The 16,469-nt window shown below is 46.4% G+C and overlaps 1 long non-coding RNA gene across 7 annotated transcripts in view; it reads left to right on the top strand.

Annotated features, from left to right (window-relative positions):
- LOC126517676 (uncharacterized) overlaps nucleotides 1–16,157 on the top strand; it is a 76,774-nt gene extending 60,617 nt beyond the window's left edge. For 4 of the 7 annotated variants that reach the window (XR_008609777.1, XR_008609778.1, XR_008609781.1 and 1 more), the window contains 3 exons: nucleotides 1,052–1,212; nucleotides 12,308–12,428; nucleotides 15,945–16,157. This is a non-coding gene — a long non-coding RNA (uncharacterized lncRNA). Of the gene's footprint in view, nucleotides 1–1,051; nucleotides 1,213–6,280; nucleotides 6,402–8,908; nucleotides 9,070–12,307; nucleotides 12,429–15,944 lie in introns of all 7 variants that reach the window. The other 3 variants (XR_008609780.1, XR_008609779.1, XR_011893339.1) reach the window with 3 other exon arrangements.
- Nucleotides 16,158–16,469: the final 312 nt, after the last annotated feature.

Genomic DNA, 16,469 nt, shown 5'->3' with positions numbered 1-16,469 from the left:
CAAGTATGCTTGAGTCCACAATACTGGTGAATTAAGAAACGATGTGTTTATATGTGCCTACAATGCGTCCGATATTTTAAGGCCACACGTGACCAACTGCGCCTACATAGAAGCGAGCGTGATTCATAAAATAGGTAGTCGAGTGCCTACTATAGTCTTGCGTGCATCGTAGTGCTGTGATAACCTAAATCAGGACAGCTCCAAGCCTCTTGCATAAGTTGTTTACTGCTGAGGCTGTAATTATTCCACATGCTTGAAAGTTCACCTACAACTTGCCCATAAGTAACCCCTAATTTGAGACAAATATAAACGAGGCTTTGTCTAGTCCACCAAAGATACAGGAGAAACCTTGTACAAAACTTGTTAATAGGGAAACAACTAAGGGTCCAACAAATATTTGCAACGCTCCTAATTACATCATAAATGTTAACCGTGCCACTGCTTGCACTTAGCATGTGTCTCATCTCCGTTGCCGTACAGCTCACTAGCGACATCAGTAACATAGCTGATGACGACCGTATGGCGCTTTCGAAGACCAGCTTTTTTTTTTTTTTTCGAACGCTGTTAATATGAGCAATTTTTTAGGCATTGCATAGGCATCTTACATAAAATGCTCCTCCTTCTCTCAAAATTTCAACTTCGTCGCACAATGAGTTCTTCCATGACATTGGGCAAACTTGCGCAGTTCCTAATTCACTCTTGTATAAGCGATATTGTACAGGGGACGTAGTCGGAGCAGGCTTGTGTTGAATAGAGAGAGAGTTTGAAAAAAAGGTGACTTCACGCTCCGCTTTCGCGCTCCATGCAGAGCGCACGCCTGCATAATTTAGCTGAGCGGTTCACAGCAGTTTGTGCTACCGCGGACTCTCTCTGCTTTTTTTTTTTTTCCAAACCCGGAAGGTCGTTCAGGATCCCATTAACTGAGTCTCTTTTACACTGATGGGAAAATGTGCTAACTCGTGCTCCGCTCCCGATTTCTTTCTAGGAAAAGATGTTGGCAACACTTCTGAATAGAAGCTCTTGTATTAAGAAATGTTCTTCTAATATGCAGCGATCGATAACCTGACATGCAAAGCGACCGTCACCCGCTGGAGCGAGGAGGGGCTAGGGGACCGACCGAACCCCTTCGGTACCGATTTCGAAGTCGTCTCCAACGGCATATCAGCGGACCACACAAGGAAGCTGGCCTCACTTGTTATCAATCACTTATAGGTACAATAGACTTTGCCGATTTTCCACCTGGCCCGGTATTTTGTAGCGATGCCTTTTCCGATTCTATGCTTTTTCAGGCTTTTCGCGCTTGGCCAGTGGTCAGAGCGACGGTCTGCCCCCATTATCAACGGGATCAGGCGGCCGTGTGTGGTGGATGATAAGAATAGCATAGAATAAGGCATAAGGCAACGCTACAATATAGCGGCCCAGATTTCGTGTTTCCATCATTGGAAGACATTTCGGTTGAGACCTATGCAGCGCATAAACAGGAACACTGCATGAGAATAAACGTCGCATACGATTAATGCGTCGCTACAAAAGCTTATGCTGAGGTTAGTACTGCATATTGCAGCGCACAGTGGGCTTTTCGATATATTAAAACATGAAGTAGCTTAGTAAGTAATTTGCGTAAGTAACCAGAAACACAATGGAAGTTATACAAAGTGGTGTCTTTGTGGCACTGCGTTTAAGATTGGTTCCAATTGCAGATGCACAGCACTGTGCGTGTCTTACCAGGCTCTTCTCGCTTTTTCGGTAGGCAGGATCCTGCCTCACTTCGTTTCGGGCCTTACACATGTACACACAAAAAAAGAAAAAAATCATGAGCCATCCACTCTGTCAAGGTGGTTGACCAGCGAAGCTGTTTACCACGCGACGCGGAGGTGACACATAATTTTGAACAAAAATACGAACTCATTTATTGTCTTGATGGCTGGTCATCGTGGCGAAAAGTACGCAGACTCATTTATTGTCTTGATCGGTGGTAAATAATTATTTCACTCGCAGCTGCGATCACATTCTTTGATAATGTCAAACCGTATTTTTTACGTATTGTGCCGGCGTTTCTCATAAAACAGAACGGTCCATGTAATTTTTACGGCAGGTTTGACCGTAAAATTAGATTTGTTTTTTTACATAGAGTAAAGGATGGCAGAAGACTAGGTGGGGCAATGAAATTAGGAAATTCGTGGGCGCTAGTTGGAATCGGCTGGCGCAGGACGGGAATTTCCAGATCTCAGGGAGAGGCCTTCGTCCTGAAGAGTACATAAATTAGGCTGATGATGATGGTGACCACAAGAGAACCGTTGAAAAACATGGCAGGATTTAGTCAATATTCGTGGCGTATGGACATAATAATTACTGGGAGACATTATAAGTGAAGGACACGCGCTTCAAATACAAGATACGGTACAAGGCCACGGAGTAAGTGAATACTTTCTGTTGATACAAATACACTTTTGTTAGCCTCAGAACCTATTAGCGTCAACTTATAGCTTCTGCTAACCCTACCAAATTCAACCAAAACATCTGCTAACTCTACCAAATTTTTCTTAAGCTGTACGAATTCAGCTTCGTTCACTCTTACAAATGTTGCGTTACATATTAGGAAAAAATATTCGGCAGAGACTTAACTTGAGCTTCAAGTTAAGATGTATTTCTGAATACGATGGTTAAGACTTCTCACGTGTAGGAATGCGAAAACATTTGCCGCTTGTAGACCTCGTAACGTCATGAATGCTCGCATTGAACACATGAACGCACTCATGCACGCATTAGGCGCACCGTTAGTCAGCCAGAACTGTGGAGTCGCCGTGGCGGTGGGGAAGCGGGTTCATAGGGCAATCTGCAAGCCCAAATTCGATTCCCACCCACACCGAAATGTACAATATTTTATTTTCGAACCAATTATTTACTATGTTTACAGGAACCTCTCTGAGAAATCTGACGTCACTCCGAGCATTTCTGACGTGTTTTAAATGCGAAGCATTTCTTGACGAACATTTGCCGATTTGTCAGTATCTATCTATCTAGCCAACTGCGTCTAGGTGCCCAATGATCATTTCGTTAAATTGGTATGTACCAAAATTGGCATACTAAGACAGGAGTGCATGACGAACAGAAATGATTGGTCTTAACATGAATATCACACGTGTATCATGTAGGCCACGAAACAGCCACCTACGTATTGATGCTCTCACGCTCGTATCATTAGCTTGGTAAGTACCAAAATTGGCATACTGTGACAGAAATGTATGCCGAACGTAAATGATTGGTCATGACGTGAATATCATGATATGTCTGTCATGTAGGTCATGAAACAGTCGCTTACGTCTTGGTGCTTTCATAGTGGTTTCGTTAACTTTCTAGGTACCAAAATTAGCACAGTATGACAAGAGTGTATGACGAACATAACTAATAGATCATGACATGAATATTATGACATGCGTGCCATTTAGGTCATGAAACAGTCGCCTACGTCTTGGTGTTCCCATGGTCGTTTAGTTAACTTGGTACGCTTCCCGCACACTGATTTGCATAACATCGATTTCCACACGGCGTGGGATCTGCCGGCTTTTTTACTATTTGAGCCGTCGGCCATTCTTGGCACCATTTTCGGCTACGCTTACACTCTAAGAACAGTTTACACCCTTTGGAGTGCCCCTTTTGCCACACAACAGTAATCGTCATCTGCCTTAATGCGTTTCCTTTCGTTAACGCTGCGACCCCGGTACTTTCCATTAACGAACGGCATGCGCGTTATCAGCACGATAGCATTTCCTGTCGACAATGCTATCATGCTGATAACGCGCGTACCGTTCGTTACTGGAAAGTACCGGGCTCGCAGCGTTAAAGAAAGGAAACACATCAAGGCGGATGACGATTATCGTTGTGTGGCAGAAGGGGCACTCTAAAGGGTGTAAACTGTTCTTAGAGTGTACAGAATTCGCGTAATGGCGCATATAATGCTCTCACATTAAAATCTTTTTGCGCAAAAGTTCCCCTCGTAGGTCTTTGAGACATTCCTGGAAATTTCTCATGGTAAAATGACACTAGAGGGATACTTGCTTCGAGCAAACTTATTCAGACGAGCTCCTGCAGCATACAAAATTGACAGCAGCAATGTCGCTGAAAATATTGTGAAGGAAGAAACTATGGGGCTCTTGCATTGCCCAGGGGGCGCTGCGAAAATGGTGCTAAAAAGCGCCGTCTGGCCTGAACTGGGTAGCACGAAGCTCGGTCGTCTGCTCCAGAAAGCACATTTAAATATGAACCCACCACTTTCGGTTTTGTAGTACCACGGCTTGCAGCGAATATCGGGCACCGAAGATTCTTTCCGGGGTGGCACGCTACGTAAAGGCAATAAAATATGCAACGCCGAATACGTGTACGTGTCGAAGCTTTAGCGCGGTGTCAATAGCAAGTGACGCAAGTCGCATACAAAGTTGAATTTTAGGTGAGGTTTGCGCGCAGCTAGATTCAGTGCAGTGATAAGCAGACATCATGTGTACGAACTGCTCGAGCGCACGATCGTACGCGCCGCGACGGCAGCGGTCTTTCGACATGCCGCGAAATGGCGGGCCTCCTGCAATCTTTGTTGACTGCACGCCGTTGCATGGACAAGTAGTTATACCTGCACTCAGTAGCGGCCATCTCTTCCTTTAGCAACTGATAAATAACTGATGCAGTGCATATGAGCTCGCAGTAACGTACAGGCGCCCAAATTTTTAACTGGCGTGCGCGAGCGGCGACTTTTCTGTGCGTCAGCACCGTATGACGGGGCGAGGCTGGAAACAGTTCGAGGCTAAACGCATGCGGACAAAGCGCGCTCAGCTGGGCCCATCATCTGCTAGGCTGTTTCCAAGCTCGCCCCGTTAAACAGCGCTGACGCACGGAAAAGTCGCCGCTCGCGCACACCAGTTAAAGATTTGGGCGCCTGTACGTGCGAATCGCGCTGCAGCGTGAGCTCGTGCGCTGCTCGCTTGATGTAGCTTTTAATGACAGCGCTCGAACATCGATGTGCTGCAATCAATACTACGTTGCTGCGCTGCCTCAACGTGCTGGCTTGAGGTCAAGGATGAGCACATTTAACTCTCTAACCTGTGCTGCTCGTAGCGGGGTAGTGAATTGTCACCGAATCAGCCTGACCACTTGTGTTCATTTGCACACACCTGGTCACTTCACCACTTCGCACCAATCGAATTGTATATTGTCGCTGTGGCCGGGTCTCGAATCGTGAATCACCAGCCATACCTACTGCTATGTCGGTCTGCCGTCGGGTCTGTAAGTGCAAAATGCCGAATTTTAGAACACAGATAATCAAGCAAGCTTCAAAACAGGCGAAGCAGTCAGCATGGCGCGAAGTTTCGCTTACCCAGCGCGACGAACTGCAGCTATCCAGCGGGCCCGTTGCTCCGCTTCGTCAGGCCTTGAAGGAAAACGGTAGAATCTGATGTTGGGGATTTAGGCCTTCTTGTTCATGGCAGCCCACGAGGCAGAAGTAACGACGGTGACACTTTTCCGAGGCTGAGCTAGGTGTCTCCGGAGCGGCGTCGCCGATTCCTTCTGCTTCCAGCATTACGTCTCATGGAGAGTCCGTTCTCGTTAAACTATAGGCTGCGGCTAACTCGCAGTGCGGTAGGCGTGGTCTGTGAGAAGTGACGGGCCTTTTCGCACTCGCAACAGGGCAGAAGAAAGTGCCAATCGACGCAAACCTCGGGCTAGAAACGTGCTTCGCCACAGCCAGGGCTCGATACTACCCCAGCTCGTACTACCCAGATAACGTTTCGCGCGCTGCCACCAGGCCCCGCTACTATACCCCAAACTCCAGCGCAAGATTCCCATAACCCTCTGTCTTACCCTTTCTCTTTTTTGTGTTAACAGTTTCTTTCGCGCTCGAAGCTATGTCACTGAAAATGTCACTGCTAACCTAAAAAAAATGTGCTGCTTGTCAGTCACTGCTCTTCGAAGTTCTTTTGCTGCTTGTGTGCTGCGTCTGAAGGTAAATTTCATCGTTGAAAAAGTGCGCATGTGTCCCACAACAGTGTGTGCTGCGCTCTGCTCGCACACCTCTTATTAGTGGTTATTTTCAATGTTACTGCAATGCTCGGATGCCTCTGCTTCCGCGGACACCAATGTTACTTCAGAAATGGAATTGACCTTTTTATTTTGCTATTTCATTATGTGCCCTGCTATGCTCACGTACGTTAGATATCTGTAAGATTGGGATTTGCTTGTGATAATTTGTTGTTACGGTAGCAGAATGCTAGAAGAAATCTTCCTTTTGCAGATTGTTGCTTCGTTCCTCGCTCATGACCACCTTAGACTCGTCATAGCGGATCTTCAAAAAGCATCCAGCTATCTTGCACACGTCGCTGACATCGCTGCGGTACCGCTAGCCGCGGATACCAGTAAGAGATTTTCCTTATGTCAAAATTATTTTGCGGTAATACAATGTGCTTGTGCAACAGAATAAGCGCTACACAAGATTAGAAATGCAGTCACTGGTCTGATACTTGTTACCTTTCTGGGTTGTGTCAACACTGGTCTTTTCATATTATATAAGATGCAAAGACCAGTGTTACTGTAAAAAGCCTAATATTACACAAACCCGATTCAATACAAGGGGTAATTTAATGATACTCGGAGCGAAAAAAAAAAGTTTCGCCAGCTTATTATACTTCGCAACCCGCCGTGGTTGCTCAGTGGCTATGGTGTTGGGCTGCTGAGCACAAGGTCGCGGGATCGAATCCCGGCTACGGCGGCCGCATTTCGATGGGGGGCGAAATGCGAAACACTCGTGTACTTAGATTTAGGTGCACGTTAAAGAACCCCAGGTGGTCAAAATTTCCGGAGTCCTCCACTACGGCGTGCCTCATAATGAGAAAGTGGTTTCGGCACGTAAAACCCCACAATCTTTTATTATACTTGGCACCAATCCTTACAGTGCTTAGGTATCTTCTTTCTTCAATCTGACACCAATTATATCGCCGTGAAACTCCGTATAATTAAGGCAATAAAATCGTTGCCGCGCCGTCTGCTGTGTGTGCGAGTACAAGCGTGCGAGGGTGAGCCGGCGGGGGCCCGCGGTAGCTCGCTTCTCAATCTCGCGTACGCAAGGGATAGAAGCGGGAAGTGCGCCGACTTCCGTTACGCGAAAGGCCGTGAAGGGATGGAGGGGGGGAAGGCTGGGGGGGGCGTATTTTGCTCTCCGCGGATGATTCCACACGGAAGAGAGAAAAAAAAGGAGGGCGAGGAGTACGGCACTACTCCCGCCGGACGCCCTTGCACACTACCGGTTCTCGCCATGAGGTCACGTGTTGCCTGCGCGGCTCTTCCCATGACTGCCGGCAACGCCCTACTAAGCCGCTGACGCGCTCATGTGGTTTTCGGACGTCAGGCCGCGCCGCGCACCGCTGGTTCCTTTCGATGGCGCCTTTCAGGCAAGAAGTCGCGATAGCAGCAGCATAAATTTTAATTTACGGTAGCTCTTTTCGCTACTTCTGGCGTGTGATGAATGCAACTCTTCAAAAGTGCCCTTACGTTACGTTACGCGTGAGTGGTGTATATTCCAATTTGCGAAATGCATTACTCCACGCTAATTCACAATTTAGCTGTGTCAAGTTTCGCGTATGTGGCTTCCACTCGTGTTCCTTCGCGCCGTTCCGAGTGCCAGCTGTGAAATTAATGCCGTAAGGTTTTCAGGATTTTAACTACTGAGCAACTCGCGATCGCTGAGGCGCCCTTCGTCGACGTCGTTCCTCGTACATTGACTGGCGCCACGATTCGGATGCCTCTCACTGCGTTCGCGCCGACGAAGAAAGACGCCACTGTACCACGTGCGTGAATGGGGCACTCTTTGCGGGTGGCAAGTATGCTTGAGTCCACAATACTGGTGAATTAAGAAACGATGTGTTTATATGTGCCTACAATGCGTCCGATATTTTAAGGCCACGCGTGACCAACTGCGCCTACATAGAAGCGAGCGTGGTTCATAAAATAGGTAGTAGAGTGCCTACTATAGTCTTGCGTGCATCGTAGTGCTGTGATAACCTAAATCAGGACAGCTCCAAGCCTCTTGCATAAGTTGTTTACTGCTGAGGCTGTAATTATTCCACATGCTTGAAAGTTCACCTACAACTTGCCCATAAGTAACCCCTAATTTGAGACAAATATAAACGAGGCTTTGTCTAGTCCACCAAAGATACAGGAGAAACCTTGTACAAAACTTGTTAATAGGGAAACAACTAAGGGTCCAACAAATATTTGCAACGCTCCTAATTACATCATAAATGTTAACCGTGCCACTGCTTGCACTTAGCATGTGTCTCATCTCCATTGCCGTACAGCTCACTAGCGACATCAGTAACATAGCTGATGACGACCGTATGGCGCTTTCGAAGACCAGCTTTTTTTTTTTTTTCGAACGCTGTAAATATGAGCAATTTTTTAGGCATTGCATAGGCATCTTACATAAAATGCTCCTCCTTCTCTCAAAATTTCAACTTCGTCGCACAATGAGTTCTTCCATGACATTGGGCAAACTTGCGCAGTTCCTAATTCACTCTTGTATAAGCGATATTGTACAGGGGACGTAGTGGGAGCAGGCTTGTGTTGAATAGAGAGAGAGTTTGAAAAAAAGGTGACTTCACGCTCCGCTTGCGCGCTCCATGCAGAGCGCACGCCTGCATAATTTAGCTCAGCGGTTCACAGCAGTTTGTGCTACCGCGGACTCTCTCTGCTTTTTTTTTTTTCCAAGCCCGGAAGGTCGTTCAGGATCCCATTAACTGAGTCTCTTTTACACTGATGGGAAAATGTGCTAACTCGTGCTCCGCTCCCGATTTCTTTCTAGGAAAAGATGTTGGCAACACTTCTGAATAGAAGCTCTTGTATTAAGAAATGTTCTTCTAATATGCAGCGATTGATAACCAGACATGCGAAGTGACCGTGACCCGCTGGAGCGAGCAGGGATTAGGGGACCGACCCAACCCTTTCGGTACCGACTTGGAAGTAGTCTCCAATGGTATATCACCGGACCACACCAGAAAGCTGGCCTCACTCGTGATAAATCATTTACAGGTACAATAGACTTTGCCGATTTTCCACCTGGCCCGGTATTTTGTAGCGATGCCTTTTCCGATTCTATGCTTTTTCAGGCTTTTCGCGCTTGGCCAGTGGTCAGAGCGACGGTCTGCCCCCATTATCAACGGGATCAGGCGGCCGTGTGTGGTGGATGATAAGAATAGCATAGAATAAGGCATAAGGCAACGCTACAATATAGCGGCCCAGATTTCGTGTTTCCATCATTGGATGACATTTCGGTTGAGACCTATGCAGAGCATAAACAGGAACACTGCATGAGAATAAACGTCACATACGATTAATGCGTCGCTATAAAAGCTTATGCTGAGGTTAGTACTGCATATTGCAACAAGCAGTGGTCTTTTCGATATATTGAAACATGAAGTAGCTTAGTAAGTAATTTGCGTAAGTAACCAGAAACACAATGGAAGTTATACAAAGTGGTGTCTTTGCGGCACTGCGTTTAATATTGGTTCCAATTGCAGATGCACAGCACTGTGCGTGTCTTACCAAGCTCTTCTCGCTTGTTCGGTAGGCAGGATCCTGCCTCACTTCGTTTCGGGCCTTACACATGTACACACAAAAAAAGAGAAAAATCATGAGCCATCCACTCTGTCAAGGTGGTTGACCAGCGAAGCTGTTTAACACGCGACGCAGAGTTGACACATAATTTTGAACAAAAATACGAACTCATTTATTGCCTTGATGGCTGGTCATCATGCCGAAAAGTACGCAGACTCATTTATTGCCTTGATCGGTGGTAAATAATTATTTCACTCGCAGCTGCGATCACATTCTTTGATACTGTAAAATCGATGCGCGAACGCCGCTAGGTGGTCGGTTGGGCCGGATCGTTGTGGCATCGCAAGGGATATGTCTGCAACACGGAACGCCTAAACCGCTCCCTTTTCGGTACCGACTCGTCATCATCGAGATCACTGACAACGATAACAGGGGTAGTATCATTGCAGCTAAATCGCAAAAACTGAGTAGCCATGAACCTTAAGGGACTATGAGTGATTGCCTAAACCGCTACCTTTTCGGTACCGACACTTATACAATGAAATCACCGACAAAGACAACACGGGTAGAATCATCGCAGCTAATTCACGCAGAGTAGCCATGAACCTTACGGGACTATGGGTTATTGCATTTTTTGTCGACAAGTGATGGCGACACCGGCCAGTACAATATCCATCGAGATGTTCCACAAGGGGGACTTCTCAGTCCAACTCTTTTCAATGTTACATTAATTGGCCTTGCTTCTGTGCCTGTAGCAGTGACCATCTACGTATTTATTGTGATATCGTGTGGCCTTCTATTTGTTTAGTCCCCGGCGTGCACTTTTGTCAATTAGTATAAATGTCACAATGATTTGAAAACAGTCCTCAATTCCCAGATAGCGGTGCTGAATTACATCAAAGCCATGAGTCTTTCCTCTGCTTTAAAGAGTTCTCTTAAATCGTCTGAGTTTAATGTTAACAAAGACAAAAGTACTTCCTCTCCTTGGCGGGATTCGGAGTGCATGCGGAAGTATAGACGACGACAAGCCGCTTGGAAAAAGCTGCTTTACAATCAGTGCCTCAGTAACTGGAGTGATTATAACTTCGCAGCGGTTACATTCTACAGAACAGTATAGAATTCCAAAGATCAATATTGTGAAATACATCATGAGTTCCTCTCTTAAGCTCCGAAACAAAACGGGCTCTGTTCAGATTTCTTCAGTATAGAAAGTTCATATCTACACCAGTTAATATTACGTATATAATTATTTCGCCAGGTCAGATATCTGCTTCTTAGAATTCATTGGAAAAGGGTTAGAAAAACACTTAACATAACTTCTTCCGAATGGGCCCTTAAGGGCCTCCCATCGCGGATCACATTGTGCAGGTCACCCTGTCTGAGCCTTCCAATAGCATTAGTTTTTTGCCTGTCTCAGCAAAGGATCCTCATGGCATTTCCAATGCCATGCTAAAAATGTTGTTTGCATAGTCTCCTCAAAACTCTCTGAACAAGGTGAATTATTCCCTAAAGATGCTTTAATTCCGCGGGAAGAGGACAGCTAAAATCATTGCGCTGCTTACATAAACAGGGAGCTGACTACAACGTTAAAAATATTACGCCTGTTTCTATTACGTCAAATATGGTCAAGCTTATTGAAAAAAACAGCGAAGTGCTTATTGAAAGACTGAATGAAACAAGCTTATTGAAAAACGCGGTTGCTTAGTGAATGTGGCGTTGTGCTCCTAAGGACGAGGTCGCAGTATCAAATCCAGGCCATGGTGGCCGAATTTCAATGAGAGCGAAATGAGAAAACACCGGTGTACATAGATTTAGGTGCACGTTATAAAAAAAAACCAGGTTGTCCGAATTATTCCGGTGTCCTCCGCTGCGGCGTGAGTCGCAATCGGATAGTAGTTTTGGCACGCCAAGCCCCTCCCCAAACCCCCCCCCCCCTCTCTTTTTTTTTACAAATGCAGTAAGGGAACATGCAACATCTTCCATACCCGCCTGCGTTGACATCAGTCTTCCTGCTTGTGTAGGTCGTCCGCCAGAGCAACGCCATGTTATCCACCGCGCTGTCAAATACCGGCGATGGTCGTGCGTTCGAAAAGGACAATGTTTGCATGTTTCAGGCCCGCTTGCAAAATAACACAGAACCTTAACAGTTACGAAACGTTTGTTGCATATTCGTTGAGGTTGTATTGAAATCCAAGTTTCGCCTTTCATGAACAGGTGACCTGTGAAATCGATAACTTGAGTCTCCTTTGATGTTCGGCGCAACCTCACGACGTCACAATGCAGCTTGTCGGCGCACTACATTTCATTTGTTGTAGAAATGTGAATTGCTCATGCAAGTGTAAAAACCCGGCGGCAATCAACTTATACGAGCGCCGGCTCGGAGGCGGAGCACGTGTCTACAGCACGAAAATCAACTTCGAAGGCAGCGCCACCGCAACTTCCTCACGTAGCTCCAGGGCGTAGGTATAGGGAGAGTATCGACAAGCATGCGCTACTCACACACATCTTCCTGATTCTTTTCATTGTTACGGCAATGCTCAGATGCCTCTGCTTCCCCGGATACCAAAATTACTTCAGAAATCAAATATTGCTATTTTTTTGCAATTTTAATTCATGCCCTACTATGCATGTTAGATATTTATAAGATTGCCATTTGCATGTGATAATTTGTTGTACGACAGCCTGAATGTTAGAACAAATCTTCCTTCTGCAGCTTGCCGCAGTGTTGGTTGCTCAGGATCAGGTACTGGTCCGCGTAACCAACAACAGTCAAGCGTCCGCATATTCATCCCAAAAGCCGGAATATCCTTCTGAGCTGGCCGCAAGCAACACAGGTAAGAGATTTTTCTTACTTCAAAATCCTTTTGCTGGAATACAGTGTGCTTGTGCAACAGAACAAGCGCTACACAAAATTACAAATGCAGTCACTGATGTGGTGCTTGTTAACGTTGTGGTTTGTGGCAGATAAGATTCAAAGACCAGTGTTGCTATAAAAAGCGTAATATATACAAACCCAAACATAATACAAGGGGTAAGATTAAGATCCGTTCAAAGAAAAAAAAAAAGTTTCATCAACTTATGATACATCGCACCGATCGTTACAGTGCTTAGGTATTTTCTTATTTATTGTGATAGCAATTATATGGGCAGTCAAGGCGCATATCTGCCGTCATCGTCGCCGTGGGCTGTGTGTGAGAGTAAAAGCGTGCGAGGGTGAGCCGGCGATCGCAGCTCAGTCTCGCGTACGCAAGGGATAGGAGCGGGAAGGAGCGCCGTCTTCCGCCACGCGAAAAGCTGTGAAGGGATGGGTGCGAGTGGACGGGACGGCGCTGTGCTCTGGCAGCAATTGCGTATTTGGCTACTGGGGGGGAAGGGGAGCTGACAACCGCGGCTCCATATCGCGTGCGCGCGCAAGGGAGCAAAGCAGGGAGGCAGCGCGGGAGGGAGAGGAGGCGGCTTGGACTCTGCCAACAAGTGTGCACTTTTCACAGTCGCGCACGCCTACCTTGAAATGGATCTGTGGCCGGAACATACCTTTGTGTGTGCCGTGTTCACGCCGCTCTTGTGCTGAAGTGTTAAAGAGCACGAATGTCACTTCGCTCGCGGCTGCTGCTGCGCTTCCTCACACCAGCGTTTTGGCAGTGAGTGTCCGCGCTCATCGAGTGTGAAGTGTTTTGATGTTTGTGTGCGCTGACGCCAGGTTTGTTAATTAAGTTACCAAGCAAATGTTTCGAAGTTTATACAACCTATGTAAAACTCCTATGCTTTATAATTTACTGTTGCAGTATATACGCTTTGCTTTTCGAGCGGAACTGCGACTTTTAGAGCGCAGCTCTTTGTAGCCCGTTGCCGCGTTTCACGTCGCCGTCGACCTTGTGGTAACCAAGGTCATCATCCGCGCGCTGCTCTAGCTGCATGCATTCCTGCTGCCATCACACGCGCGGCGCGATTCTTGCTCTTCTCTTGTCCTCCGAAGCCGGATCACATGTTCTCGCCTATACTCTCGCCCCTTCCTCGGCGAAGCGCCGTTGCATCCCATATTTTCCTCCCCCTCCTCCCCATAAGAATCTCATTGCGCGGTGTCTCTTGCCGCTACCGTCCACTCCACCCTCGCCGTCCCTTCTCCCACCGTCGAGAGTAGACTATCGCGGTGCCGGCGGTGGGCGCTCCTTGCCACCTTGCGCGTGATCCACGGCTTTCCGTTCCTCCGTCTCCGCGTCGCATGGCTGTACGGCTCGCGGCCGTCTCTCGCTTCCCCGTTTGCGGAGCGCGTTCCTCAGTGGCACTGGTCGCTTCTGGCTGTCCTTGCGCCTGGGTGTCCTTCTCCCGCCTCCACTCTTGCCCTATACCTCCCCTTACATGGCGAAGATCTGTTGCGGGGATTCGAAAGACAGCTATAGCGTTTCGTACCCTTATATACACTTCCAATCTCAACCTTGTGGGACCAGATGGAGGCCTGTCTGTGAGTAAATGAGTGTGCCCTTCTGCTCAATAACCTCCTGTTCTCCACCCATTTTCTTATCCAACCTCAGAAGAAATATTAAAGAATAATTCCTAATCTCCCCCTCTCTGCGCTGGTTACCCACTATAAAAAGGCACGATGGCGCGTCGCTGGAGCACCACCTCAATAGCAGAGGATCGCGGTGTGTGCTGCCCAATGCAAAATGCAGAACCGCCTTCGTTCGGCACTGCGTGTTCTGTATGCGGTTGCCTGTTGAAATAGGGCAGCAACAGTGCTCAAACATCGCATTACCGAGGGTAATCGTCGGCCAATTTATTTTGTTAAGCTGCCTGCTCATTTTCTCTATATTCTTGGACATCACGTTGGCGGAGAGACGCACACAGATGTGCTTCTCTGCCTACAATGTGTCCGATAATCTGCACCTAAAGGCATGCATGACCAACTGCGCCTATGTAGAAGCGAGCGTGGGTCATAAGATATGTAATCGAGCGCTTACTAGTCTTGCGCCCACCGCGATGCTGTGATGACCTTAATCAGCAACGCTCCAGAGCCCTTGCGTACGTAATTTACTGCTGAGGCTGTAATTATTCCACACGCTTGATAGTTCGCCTACACCTTGCCCATTACTCGCTTCTAATTTTAAACAAATGTAAACGAGGCATCATGTTTAGTCCACCGAAGGTATAGGAGAAACCATCTACAATATTGTTAATAGAAAGACAATTACGGGTTCAACCAATATTGGCGAGGCTCCTAATTACATCGTAAATGTTAACCATGCCACGGCTTGTACTTAACTTACACCTCATATCCATTGCCATAGAGCTCCCTAGTGACATTAGGAACATAGCTGATGACGACTGTTGGCGCTTTCGAAGACTAGCTTTCTTTTTTTTTTTTTGAAAACGCTGTAACTAAGCAATTTTTTAGAGATTGCATGGGCATCCCAACGTCCCATCACAACATCCCATCACAACGTCCCAACAACACTAAACACACATGAAAAGACAACCAGTTGGAGTAAGAAACAATTACGTTCTTAATTTTGTTCTATTGTTTCCCAGCAAAAGATTCTGTATCTATAAATTATATTTACTATGCTGCTTTCAAATCGGGCATTAGAGTCATTAAAACTTTTTGAAGCATTTTCAGTATATTTGTGTGAGTGATAAATATTTTACCACGTGTTGGGATTTGCATATGCATTTCCATGTGCATCGTACATCAAGTGTATTTATGTGATTTATGAATATGTAATATTGTGCATTGTAATCTTCATGTTTTCATTTTTACCTTTGCAACGGCGTATCTTGCTCTCTACCTATGCACCTTGTACAGCTGCTGCGATGCAATTGTCACCTGGGCCCCATCAAGTCGTTTTCACGGCTTTTAGTCCAGCGGACCTCCCAGCATATTTTGTGGTAAATAAAGCTGAATTCGAAATTTGGAAATCTCGCATAAAATGCACCTCATTCTCGAAATTTACGCTTTCTCGCACAATGAGTTCTTCCAGGAGATTGGGCAAACTTGCGCAGTTTCTAATACACTATTGTATATGCAATATTGTACAAGGTACTTAGCAGGAGCAGGCTTCTCTTGAATAGGGAGAGAGTTTGAGAAAAAGCTGACTTTGTGCTCCACTTGCGAGCTCCATGCAGCGTGCCTGCAAAATTAGGCTGAGCTGTTCACAGCAGTGTATGCTACCTCAAACTGCTTTTTTTCCCCAAGCCAGAAAGATTGTTCAGAACCCCTTTAACTCAGTCTCTTTTACACTGACAGAAAAGTGTCCTAATTAGTACTGCGCTTCCCATTTCTTTATAGGAAAAGCTGTTGGCAACATTTGTGAATAGAAGCTCTTGTATTAAAAAAAAGTTCTTTTGATTTGCAGCGGTAAAAGCTGGAACAATGCTCGTGACGATCGTACGTCGATCGGACGGCGGTACCGGCGATCTTCCGTTTACATACGGAACAATAATCCGGGCCCACTTCAAGGGGTTCAATCCCTCGTTCGCCAAGAAGCTGCTAGGCGTCGTCCTGCAGGAGCTGGAAACTTAGTACTAGTAATAAATGTCAAGACACCACGGCGGTGTCGACATATTGACCTGTGCGTCCGCCTGATTTTGTGTTTCCATCACTAAATGACATTTAGGTTGAGACCTATGCAGCGCGTAAACAGCAACACTGCATGAGAATAAACGTCGCATATGATAAATGCATCGCCGTAGAAGCTTATGCTGAAGGTAGCACTGCATTGCAGCGAACTGTGAGCTTTTCGATATATTAAAACGGGAAGTAGCTTAGTAAATAATTCGGGTAAGTAACCAGAAATACTATGGAGGATATATGAAATGGTGCCTTTGTGGCACTGCTCTTAAGATTGGTTCCAATTGCAGATGCACAACCTTGGAGTATG

The sequence above is a fragment of the Dermacentor andersoni genome, chromosome 3, assembly GCF_023375885.2.
Source record: "Dermacentor andersoni chromosome 3, qqDerAnde1_hic_scaffold, whole genome shotgun sequence".
In the NCBI taxonomy this organism is placed as follows: Eukaryota; Metazoa; Arthropoda; class Arachnida; order Ixodida; family Ixodidae; genus Dermacentor; species Dermacentor andersoni.
The sequence above is the reverse complement of the archived record's forward strand: the minus strand, read 5'-3'. Positions and strand labels throughout refer to the sequence as shown.